Below are 10,499 nucleotides of genomic sequence, written 5' to 3' on the forward strand. Positions count from 1 at the left end.
TTACCATTTAGAAAGTAATACAGAAAAACACATGTTCTAGAACATGCTACTCCTACCTCTCTTGTGACAGGTAGACATATCAATCTTTGATAACATTTATTGTTTAAACTTTTATTGGCATTTATTTGTATTTTTATAATAATTTTTCAATTTTGTTTGAGTTATGTAACTTCATATTTTGTGTATCGGCTCAAAAGGATTTTCACATAAAACTCAAAAGGAAATGTGTGTGTTGTAATAGGAGCTACGCCATAAAAGGGAAGCAAGCAACCCCTATTGAAACACCAACGAACTGGAGAGAAACCCTAATTAGACATACACTCATACATTAACATCAAATATAAGGGTGAAAGTGTGAATGACATATATTTAGGAACAGGGGGAGTAGCTCACAACTCACAAGTTTACAACATATTTTCCCATCTATTAGCACAAAATAATGCACGGTAGGACTGAGGAGAAGGTATGTAATATGTGTGCGTGCGTGCAAGAGAGAGAGAGAGAGAGAGAGAGAGAGAGAGAGAGAGAGAGAGAGAGAATCGACACCCCCAAATTGTCTCAGTATGTCTAGGCTATCCGAAAACCCATACAATATGTGAGAAGGAAATGGCAAATAAGGATAGAGTTATTAAGTTCATCACACTGTTTATTTGCTTACTGTAGAAATAAGGCAACATCCCCTGGAAAAAAGGCAATGAACCACTCGCTCATGCAATTTGCCACATTTTCTAATGTAGGGAAATTATTCCACTTAGACATCCGTAGTTGAACAGACCAACCCCAACCCCCATCCCGCTAACTCACAACCCTCAGGCTTCTCACTAAATGCAGTAACTCGTGTTCTAAATGAGCCATTGATCGATGACCTGTTGCACCAATGGCGCAAGGGGCGAGAGTGAGGCAAGTATAGAAAGAGTGAACAAAAATATATTTAGGGGCAGATAGGAACACATGGATTATTCATGATACATAATGTTCTAAGAAGCTTATGATAGAATATTTACAATGCTATTAGGAAGGAAGGTAGATAAGGAGAGATACTTCTTATAGGCGTTATGAAGTGATGAACATTAGTTAGCGTGATTTGTGGATTAGAAGCCATGCTTCGTTTGAAAGAAATTAGCAGCAACAAAATTACAATAATTATGCCTCTATTTTTCATTCTGGACCAAAAGTCATTCAATGGTCTACCACATCTCAACATAGTTGTCATTCCTATCAACGGTTATTAAGAAAATACATAAGAGCTGATAATGCACCTCCTTGTGTAAATTGAAGAGATAAATGAGAATCCATGAGCTAAACATGAGTTAGAAAATCAGCTGACACAATCCTCAGCGTATGCCATTCTTCTCCACGTAACTGGGCCGCTGCAACAGAAACATGTACGACCAGATGTTGTGTAGCTGACCAGGTTATGAACGAAAGGCCATTCCTTCGTATCTTTGCAATGCCCCCTGAAAGTAGAGAATGAGAGTCAACATAGATCAAGATATTGTCAATTCATTACTCACTAATCGACAACATATGCTTGTCAAATTTGAGGCTCTAAAGCGGAAAAAAGGAGGGAGAAAATCCTGAACACACATGAAAAGAGGAACAAAAACAACAGGAAAAGCAGCCAAAGTATACCTTCAGCTTCAATCCAATGGTCTGATTGAGTTCGCAGCCAAATCCTTCGTACATCCTCATATGCAGCTATCTAAGGCAGTGAGTGGAGAACAAAGATTTAAATAGAGCACCAAAAAGGATGCAACCGTGAAATAACATGCACAACACAATTAAACAAATCATTTTGGACCTAGAACAGGAGAGGAATGGTGGAGCACATGACAAGAGGCGCAAGTATAAATTACTGTGAATGATGATAAAAGCATGGTAACAAAAGAAAAGTTGGGGGAGATGGGGATTATACCACACGCACCATCCAGGAACAGCAGACCTTTTGAGACCCTGCATACAACGCCAATGAAACCAATGAGAAGATCAACTGCCCTTTACAAATGCTCTATAATCCAAAAACATTATCACAAGATGGACGAACTTGAAGTTGGTGGCATCGACGCCGGTGAAGCACAACAAGAAACAATGGCCATATCAACATGTCTAGTTAAAAGCACCAGACTTAATTATGCACATTATTTCTTGAAGCATCATATCCTTACAATTAATCTTCATATAGAGTTATTTTTTATAGTCAGCCAGTTCTCAAATCTGCACCTCTCTTTTTGCATCTGTTTCTACTACCTCTTGATCGACCATCAACCAAAATAGTTAAAAAGACCAAGAAACACAATGGTCGGGTGGAACATATATATTCACCAAGTATATCCCCTCTTCTCAGACCACGACGACACAATGAGGTATCATCTGTTTCCTAATTAAACTGTAACCTGAAATCTGTGTGCATACGTGCATGGGCATATCCATTTATTCTTAATAGGAAAATATGCCAAAACATTGGTCACTTTCTCTTTTGACCTGGAAAGACCGATCACTTGGCTAATATGCATGCATACACCTCTAATCTAAATAGAGGAACTGAAGAATTAGTCACTATGATTTTATTAACTATATAAATACATTCCAGTCAAGCCCCTTCTAGAAAATGACATGCTTATTAGTCACTATGATTTTCTTAAACATGCGCCGCCAAATATTGAAAGGTAGAATAATATCATCATCCTTTTAGTTCCCATCCATATGGAGCATAAAGATAGCAAAAATGTTAGTACAGTATGCACACCTACTGTAACTCATCCTTTTAGGTGTTTAGTAGGACCTATTTCGTATGTATCTCTCACTGTAGGTGGGCAATACATTCCCTTGGCCAGGTTAGGAATGTCCAACATATTGTTTCCAATACGAAACATGAGTTACAGTTTAGTAGGACCGAGAAGGATTCAAGATTATAAAAGGAGTTGGGATACACATTCTTATTGAAGTTATCGGTTCAGATCTGTGTAGCTTTCAGGGGCCTACCAATCAATCCATATGTCCATCCCTACAATACTTTCAGGAAGGTACCACCCAATCCATTTGAGCATCTCCTTTTTCCATTAATAGAAGAGGAGCTAGCATACCTGCAGGTGGGCTGGTGATGGTGAGGTCGCCAGTAAGTAGACCTAGCTGCAGAGGACACCGCCTCCCCCACGCTGCTGGTGGAAAACCACCACGACATGAGCACTCTCGCCGGAGAGGCGCCCTCAATCTCCGCTGATGACTGCCTTCCCTGATAGCTGAGGGATCTGCCGGCGAGGTCCTGACAACCGTTCAAAAGGAGCAAAAAAGCAAGTATTGATCTATTATTTCCCTCATAGAGCATTGTAAGCACGAGCAGATGTTCGCTAAGTGTGTTTTAAAATACACTGTAATTGCAAGCAAGTAAAATAACAGCGGTGATGTATACTTGAATATAATTCTTCTGTGCTCTGAACAACAAAGCAAGCAAGGGGGAAAGGATGTAAGCGCCTAGGCGCTAGGCCAGAACAGAACGCATTGCTTAAGCTTGCCTAGGCATGCGCTTAGGCAAGATATGTGCTAGTTAGTTGGAAAATACAAAGTTAACAATTAGAGTTTTTCCCTGGTCCTAAATAAAAGGACTCGAATGCCATGTGAATTGTGTAAAGCAGAGCAAAGAAGTAGAAAAGCAGAAAATAGCATCGAGAAGCACTTACTGTTTAGTAAACTGTAATTTGGAAGGTTAAGTTGCTGCATCATAGCATCAAGAAGCACTTTTTGTTGGGATCTTAACTTTGTCCATCACGACAGACTGATTACACAAGAAAGACACTGTAAGCAAGTGTTGGAAGCTTTATAGTGTATGATTTGAGACGTTTATCCATCTATAATTTTCCCGTGACAAAAACAGTGTTGTTAAACAATGGTAATAATAGAATTTTGGAAGTCTGGCAATTACAATACAGTAAATGTCTATCCTGAAGTTAGAACTAAATAAAACCAGGTTTTGGAAGTGAATTTCACGGATAATTGTTCATGTTGCTTGAATCATAATTGAATCGATAATATGATTTTTCATGTCACGTATGTTATTATGCTAACTGGGATTGTAGTAGAAAAGGCAGGATAACAGTACCGCTCCACTCTTTTTCCTGTTGGGAAGAACCACCTCTCCTATCCCATTCTCGGAATGTTCATATAGATAATCTTCAATTTTCTCTTTGTTCTTTCCACTTTATTTCAGTAGCTCCTTCAATTCATATGATTGGCTTTGTTTCACCGATGGACCCTAAGGTTGATGCATGAACTTGCTAAAATGTTCAGATTGACGCAATTACTACTTACTACATCTAATTCCATAGTAGTGCTTCTGCATTAACGTACGTACCTATGGTATGGATGACTGTTTACAAACCTGAGTCATAATCAACAGTGTTGTTAAACAGTGGTGATAGTAACTTAATGTGCAGTTCACATGTACAAATTCAAACTCTTATGTTCTAGCTAGGATATGTATGCTAGTTAGGCAATCCTAAGAAGAGCTGGTAAATATCAAGAGGCATATGCATACAACCGTAGATGATAATTTTTCTGAGAATAACATGGCTTTCAGGTTGTTGTAGTTGAACAAGATTCATGCATATACTATCTTGCAGGCAGCAAGAAAATAGGAGATCAGTATGTATTTCCATGCATCAACAGATTATTCACATGTCGATTAAGAAGCACACGCAACAAGGATCGATAGGTTGACTAAAGAAGATTAGTTCGCGAAAACATACTGTGTCGTCGCTCAAGGTTTACCTGAAGGTGAGTGAGGTGGCCTGATCTGGTGAGAATCCACAAGAGGAGCTGAAGTGCTGTTGCGATGCGTAGATGGGAGAGAGAGGATCTTGCGGGCGAGGGAGCATATACCTGAGACAGAGCCAGATCGTCGAGTGTTTTCCTTCTCTGAAGATAAACTTCCATGTGCCTTTGGAATAGAGAAGCAACACTACTGAACATAATAATCATGTTTCTCAGAAGATATTTTTAGAAAAGTAATAAAATGTACTCTTTTAACCAATTTCTCACCTAGTGTAGAAGAGGCTGCGGATAGGAATCACAACCAAAATTAATGTCACTTTGATAGTTGTACCTCACATCCTGCATCACTATCAAGAGCAACTATTAGATTTACCATAGACTGGCCACTAAGAGAGGCCAAATATGATCATGAATGAATGATAAAACTGTATCTACCTTCTATAAACATCATTAATCTTAAGAACCTTAACTTCATAGCATACACACTGCCAGAGAACACAAAAAAAATATAAACTATAAAACATTCACACTACAACTAAAACCATAATAGGTTAAGCATACGGAGGCATCAAAAAGGAAATAGGGAAGAACTCACCCGATCAGAGCCAACAGAACAATGAGAACATCCAGCTTACATGCAACACCATCGGTGGTAAAACTGCTGCTGTCCCTACACTGAAGAAAATATCAAAGAAATTAAACCATCATTACCAATGAGTGGATTTGTAAGAAAACGAACAACATGAAGATCCTTGATGTAGTAGTAATTAATAGGATATCGATATGAAGAAAATGATAATTAGATCATGCATTGATAATCCAACACAGATACGTACAAAAGAACAAGCAGCTTTCGAAATATTTGGTCGAAAGTAATCCAGACATTAACTACTAATTATCAGATGTAGGCCAACTGCAAAAACACAACCATCTACAAATAGAAAACATGGGTTGGCATACAACAATCAGAAGCGGACCTTGCTCATCATCGCTTGATACTAAAAATTTAAATATTGATGCAGAATTTACTGAACCCTGAAAACAAACTACAACAAACAACTGAAATCTAATACTCTACACATGCTGGAATCATGTTTTTTACTACAAAAAAATGAAGGCATAAACAAGCTAAGTATCTCAGTTGTAGCTACCAAACCAGAAGGATTGCTACAGTACCTTTAGTTCAGCAACACAGTTCGGCGAGGTTGCAAAACAAACTACAACAAACAACTGAAATCTAATACTCTACACATGCTGGAATCATGTTTTTTACTACAAAAAAATGAAGGCATAAACAAGCTAAGTATCTCGGTTGTAGCTACCAAACCAGAAGGATTGCTACAGTACCTTCAGTTCAGCAACACAGTTCGGCGAGGTTGCAAAGTGGTGTTTGTCGCCTCTGTTGCCGTCGTTGTAGGAACCCAGCCCCATCCAAACCCTAGATGACTGAAAAAATAAACTAGGAGGACATGAATTAGAGGGAGGAGCTCACACAAGGAATTGCAGTCAAAAGGAAGGCAGAAGTAAACCTAGTTGTGCTCTTGGGCACAAAAGTGAGCAGTGTTGGTGCCAGGTCTTAGACGGAACGCCCACCCGGCAACCATTTGTCCTCCCAGAAATTGGCCGTCGTCCCGTCACCCAGCTTTATGTAGGAGCAGGCTCTGAAAAGGGCGAATGCCACACCGTCAGGGTCAGCCGGCACCAAATGCCATGGGTATTATCATATTTCTCCAAAATTGAGTGAAATGGTGCACTGGGATCCATACATGTTCAGAGCCAAGTGCATTTTCAAAAAGCAATTTTTTGGTATGCTTTCTAGATCACAACAATGTGTGAATGAAACTGACAAAGTTGAAAGTGTCTTTTCATTAATCGAAGTTCAAGTCCAGGAGACATATTCATATATGCATATGTATTGTTGACTACCTCAGACTTAACTTTCAGGAAAACTGCATGCACCATCTTGAGTGATTGACACAGTGGATGTTTGTTTCCTGGAAACCATGAAACCAATGAGAAGTTAACTAAAGTGGATGTTTTATTTTGTAGAGACCATGAAACCAATGAGAATTCGACAAAGTATGCTTGAAACAGAATCGAGATTCAAATAAAGTAAGATTTCAGCACAAGTATCAAACTGCATAAGTGATAATCCTGCATCATACTCATAAAGGAAACTACTCCCTCCGTTCCAAATTACTCGTCGCAGAAATGGATGTATCTAGAACTAAAATACATCTAGATGCATCCATACCTGCGACAAGTAATTCGGAACGGAGGGAGTATAATCTTGCATATTTGAAGGCATATATTCAAATATTGAAGAAAATTTAGCTCCATTCCAATTAGTGTAAGCAATATTGTTTCACATTCCATATACGTATTCAGGCAATCAATTACTGTATTTTGAGAGGCAGGGGGAGATAGCTTGCAACGGGAGAAAATATATGATATGCTTCTAGACAATAAGCATGTCTCAACACCTCCTTCCACACACATGTCTACACCCTAAATTTTAACACCGTGTCCCACCCTTGTCGCCGCTTATCCTTCTGTACGCCGATGATGGCCGCATTGCCCACCTGATCACAATGACCTATGCCTAGTCAATTCCAAAGCGATGAGCTTGGCGTGAGGCAGGCAACGACCATCGACGCACTCCTGGGCACGGCTTCGAGTGAAACAGGCGTGTAACACAGGGCCGCAGCAAGGCCATCTAGTGCCCACGCGATGAGGTTTCTTTGGCTAACTATTAAGGAGTTTCCATGGACCAGTTGCCATTAGCCAGCTGACAATGCGGCTCAATGATGCAAACATATGATTAAGTGATATACGGTATAGGTAGGTATATGATTTTTTTTCATTCATGGTTTCTACAGGTTTAATTGCTTCCTCCCTCTTGATTAGTATAGCAAGTCATGATTTAAGAGATGCTTTTCGCTCCTATGACCCAAAATGGTGCTGGTATCAAAACCTATAATAAGATAAAACTCAACATTTTCAAAGAATGGGGTGCTTATCAATGCAGTGCTAAGAATAGTAAGATGATATAATTATATGGCTTGTTTACTCCAGATTAAGCTATAAATATCGACAGTTCAAACAAGAACTATCAAGCAATCAGTTAGGTTTGTAACCTGCTGGGATATTTTCTAAAATGGAAGGTTAGTTCTTATACAATGGAAGAGGTTCAGTAACCACCCTAAGTAAACAATCGAACATACCTTGAATCACTTTACCGAAAATATTGCAGATCGGAAGTAAGTCCAGCCCATGTCTTATCAACTGCAAAAAGATTCCACGGACAAAACTTGCAAAAAAAACGGTCACCCTCATATCTACTGTTTCATATCAAGAATCTCCTCAAACATGTCATCAGACAAACCATTTTTGGTTCAGTTTGAAGGTACATGGCCAAAATGAAGACTACTGTGATATAAAAGGAAACAAATACATCATAGAAATGACATAGGAACACTATGCATGCTCAACAATGATATGGGTCTGACATATGGAGTTAGCAGTTTCCCTAAAACAACAACTTTCTGAATATTATTGTCTCGCCCATTATGCCCACAAAAGGAAAGAGAAACCTGATGTAAACAAAATATTACAGCGAACAAACACAGAGTTTTTAAGAAAAAGGAACACTTACCAGGAAACTTCCAGTCCTTGAAGAAAGGATAACCTTCCTACAAATACACCATCCAATGCAGGTTCATACAGTTTTCATTGTGCACAAATGATGCAACATGCAGATTCAAGCCAATGCGACAAAATGTCCAGTTAACTTAGAGCTATTTACATATCGTTTACTTAAGTAAAAAAAACTCAAGTTATCTTGCTGCAGGCAATCTACTCAATGCTGATCACACAAATAATAATGTCCGAAAGCACTTAGGAACAACCAGACCACACAAGCATAAGTAACCAAATAGACATCAGAGGGGAGGGAGCATTTTTCAGAAGTTCCTCATTAAGTTTCACAGTTATTATGTGAGGAGTAAAGGACCAGATGAACCTACAAATCAAAAGAAATATCATAGTCAGCACAAAAATTGTTCAAAGAAGATGATCAAATTAAAAATCATGTAACTGAACATATAGAAGAATCTTCTTATAAAAAAATCAGGAACCCGATCTTTTGTCTTATTATATTCAAAGAGCTCTGTCTGAATGACACCTCTATATTGATAGGCTGCCCTGTGCATATAACTAACATAAAGCATATGCACACTTCCCACCTCCTTTGAATGTCTGCACTACTGCATCCTATTTAATTCCTTTAGAACGTGGATAAATACTTATAAAGTTAATGGTCACATGCCCTTTAAACGTGTGAATTCACATGTAAACCAACTAACCAAGACGGATGCAGCCAAAATTACCCAAGGCATCTAGTTGTTTCTTTTAGGGTTTAGGGTGTGCAAGTGTCGTTGAGGACATTACCTGTCCACTGAATCTAATGGAAAATTCATGGAATATATGCTTGTTCCCACGAAATTGGATTCGGACTTAGGTTTAAGACTTCTCCAACTCCTTCAAAGACTCCTGCAACTTTTGCTCAGGGGCTTCACCATGCCACCAACTTCTTCAGGTGCCAACAACATGAACAGATAACGGGGTGGGAGGGGGAAGGGAACAGAGATGGAGGAAGGAGAAGGGAGAGGAGAGAAGAGGGGGAAAGAGGAAGGGGTGGAGATACCTGTGATAACGGGGAGGCGGCAGTACGGGACGGGAAGACTCGCCGCCGGCGGGCAGGATGAAGAGCTGGCGGCTCCAACCCTAGTTTGCGCGTGAGAACTGCATCCGTCGCACACAACCAGGCATCCATCGTCTGCCGTCGTGCTCCAGCGAGCCGGCGACCGAGGGTTGCCTGGAGCGGAGGTGGAGGCGACCAGAGCCGGCGGCGGCGCGACGGCGAGCTCGGGCGGTGAGGCGGCGGGGCAGAAGCTGCAGGAGACGGCGGCGGGGACCTCGAGGCCGAGCTCAGGCCATGGCTTCCCTGGCTCCAGAGGCCGTGGCGGCGCCGGACGCAGCGGCGGGGCGAGGAGGAGGCCGGCCGTCGGGGTCTCGGGGAGGCAGGAGCTCCTCGTCCCCTCGATCCAGATCGGGATCGAGGAGGGAGCAACAGGGGCGCGAGGGAGCGGGCGACCCGCGGGCGGCGGTCGGGGCGTAGGTTAATTTTCGTAGATTTTTTTCAGGTGCGAGTTTTTTTCGATGAACCGGAGGGTTTAGCAGTGGACATAGTGGGAGCATACCGATTTTTATTTCCTGGTTCGAGGGCGGAGGTGGGAATCGAGGGGATGCGGGAGGTGGGATCGAGGACGAAAAAAAACCGTCTCTAGTGGGACGAAAGAAGTACCAAAAAAGACCGTGTTAGGTGGGACGAAAATAAAACCCGGAACGCGGACTATCAACTGAGACATTAGGAGTAGAGACTATTAGCATTCCTCACCGACCCACGCTTAATTCCTGAGAGGAAAGGAACAGAAAGGAAGGAAGGAAACATTGTGCGACAGTTGGGCTGGATGGCCGCCCACAATCCGCAGCAGAGCGCAAATTTGTCATCAACCATCTAATCTAATCTAATCCAGATCCCCCATGATTCACGAGTTGTGATGGGAATCGCGTGCGTGCCGGGACATGTCACTTTCTTACTGCGTCTGTCCGTCCGTCTTTGCAGTTTCCCATGGCATCCTCCCTGGCCCCTGCCCGCAAGAAAAGAAAAG

At 41.1% G+C, this 10,499-nt stretch overlaps 1 long non-coding RNA gene across 46 annotated transcripts; it reads right to left on the bottom strand.

The window, feature by feature from the left end:
* Positions 1-1,104: 1,104 nt before the first annotated feature.
* On the bottom strand, positions 1,105-9,986 carry LOC123053029 (uncharacterized). 46 transcript variants are annotated; one of them, XR_006425313.1, is made up of 16 exons: positions 9,473-9,986; positions 7,992-9,358; positions 6,694-6,761; positions 6,297-6,428; positions 6,115-6,213; positions 5,363-5,442; positions 5,203-5,252; positions 5,035-5,114; positions 4,876-4,954; positions 4,349-4,375; positions 4,097-4,249; positions 3,678-3,772; positions 3,084-3,262; positions 1,916-1,953; positions 1,633-1,702; positions 1,105-1,457 (listed from the first exon to the last, which is right to left on the bottom strand). It is a non-coding gene; the product is annotated as an uncharacterized lncRNA (long non-coding RNA). The 46 variants fall into 46 exon arrangements; XR_006425307.1 differs by having other exon boundaries at positions 4,097-4,271; positions 4,876-4,957; XR_006425289.1 differs by having other exon boundaries at positions 4,097-4,271; positions 4,765-4,957.
* Positions 9,987-10,499: the final 513 nt, after the last annotated feature.

The sequence above is a fragment of the Triticum aestivum genome, chromosome 2D, assembly GCF_018294505.1.
Source record: "Triticum aestivum cultivar Chinese Spring chromosome 2D, IWGSC CS RefSeq v2.1, whole genome shotgun sequence".
Lineage (NCBI taxonomy): Eukaryota > Viridiplantae > Streptophyta > Magnoliopsida > Poales > Poaceae > Triticum > Triticum aestivum.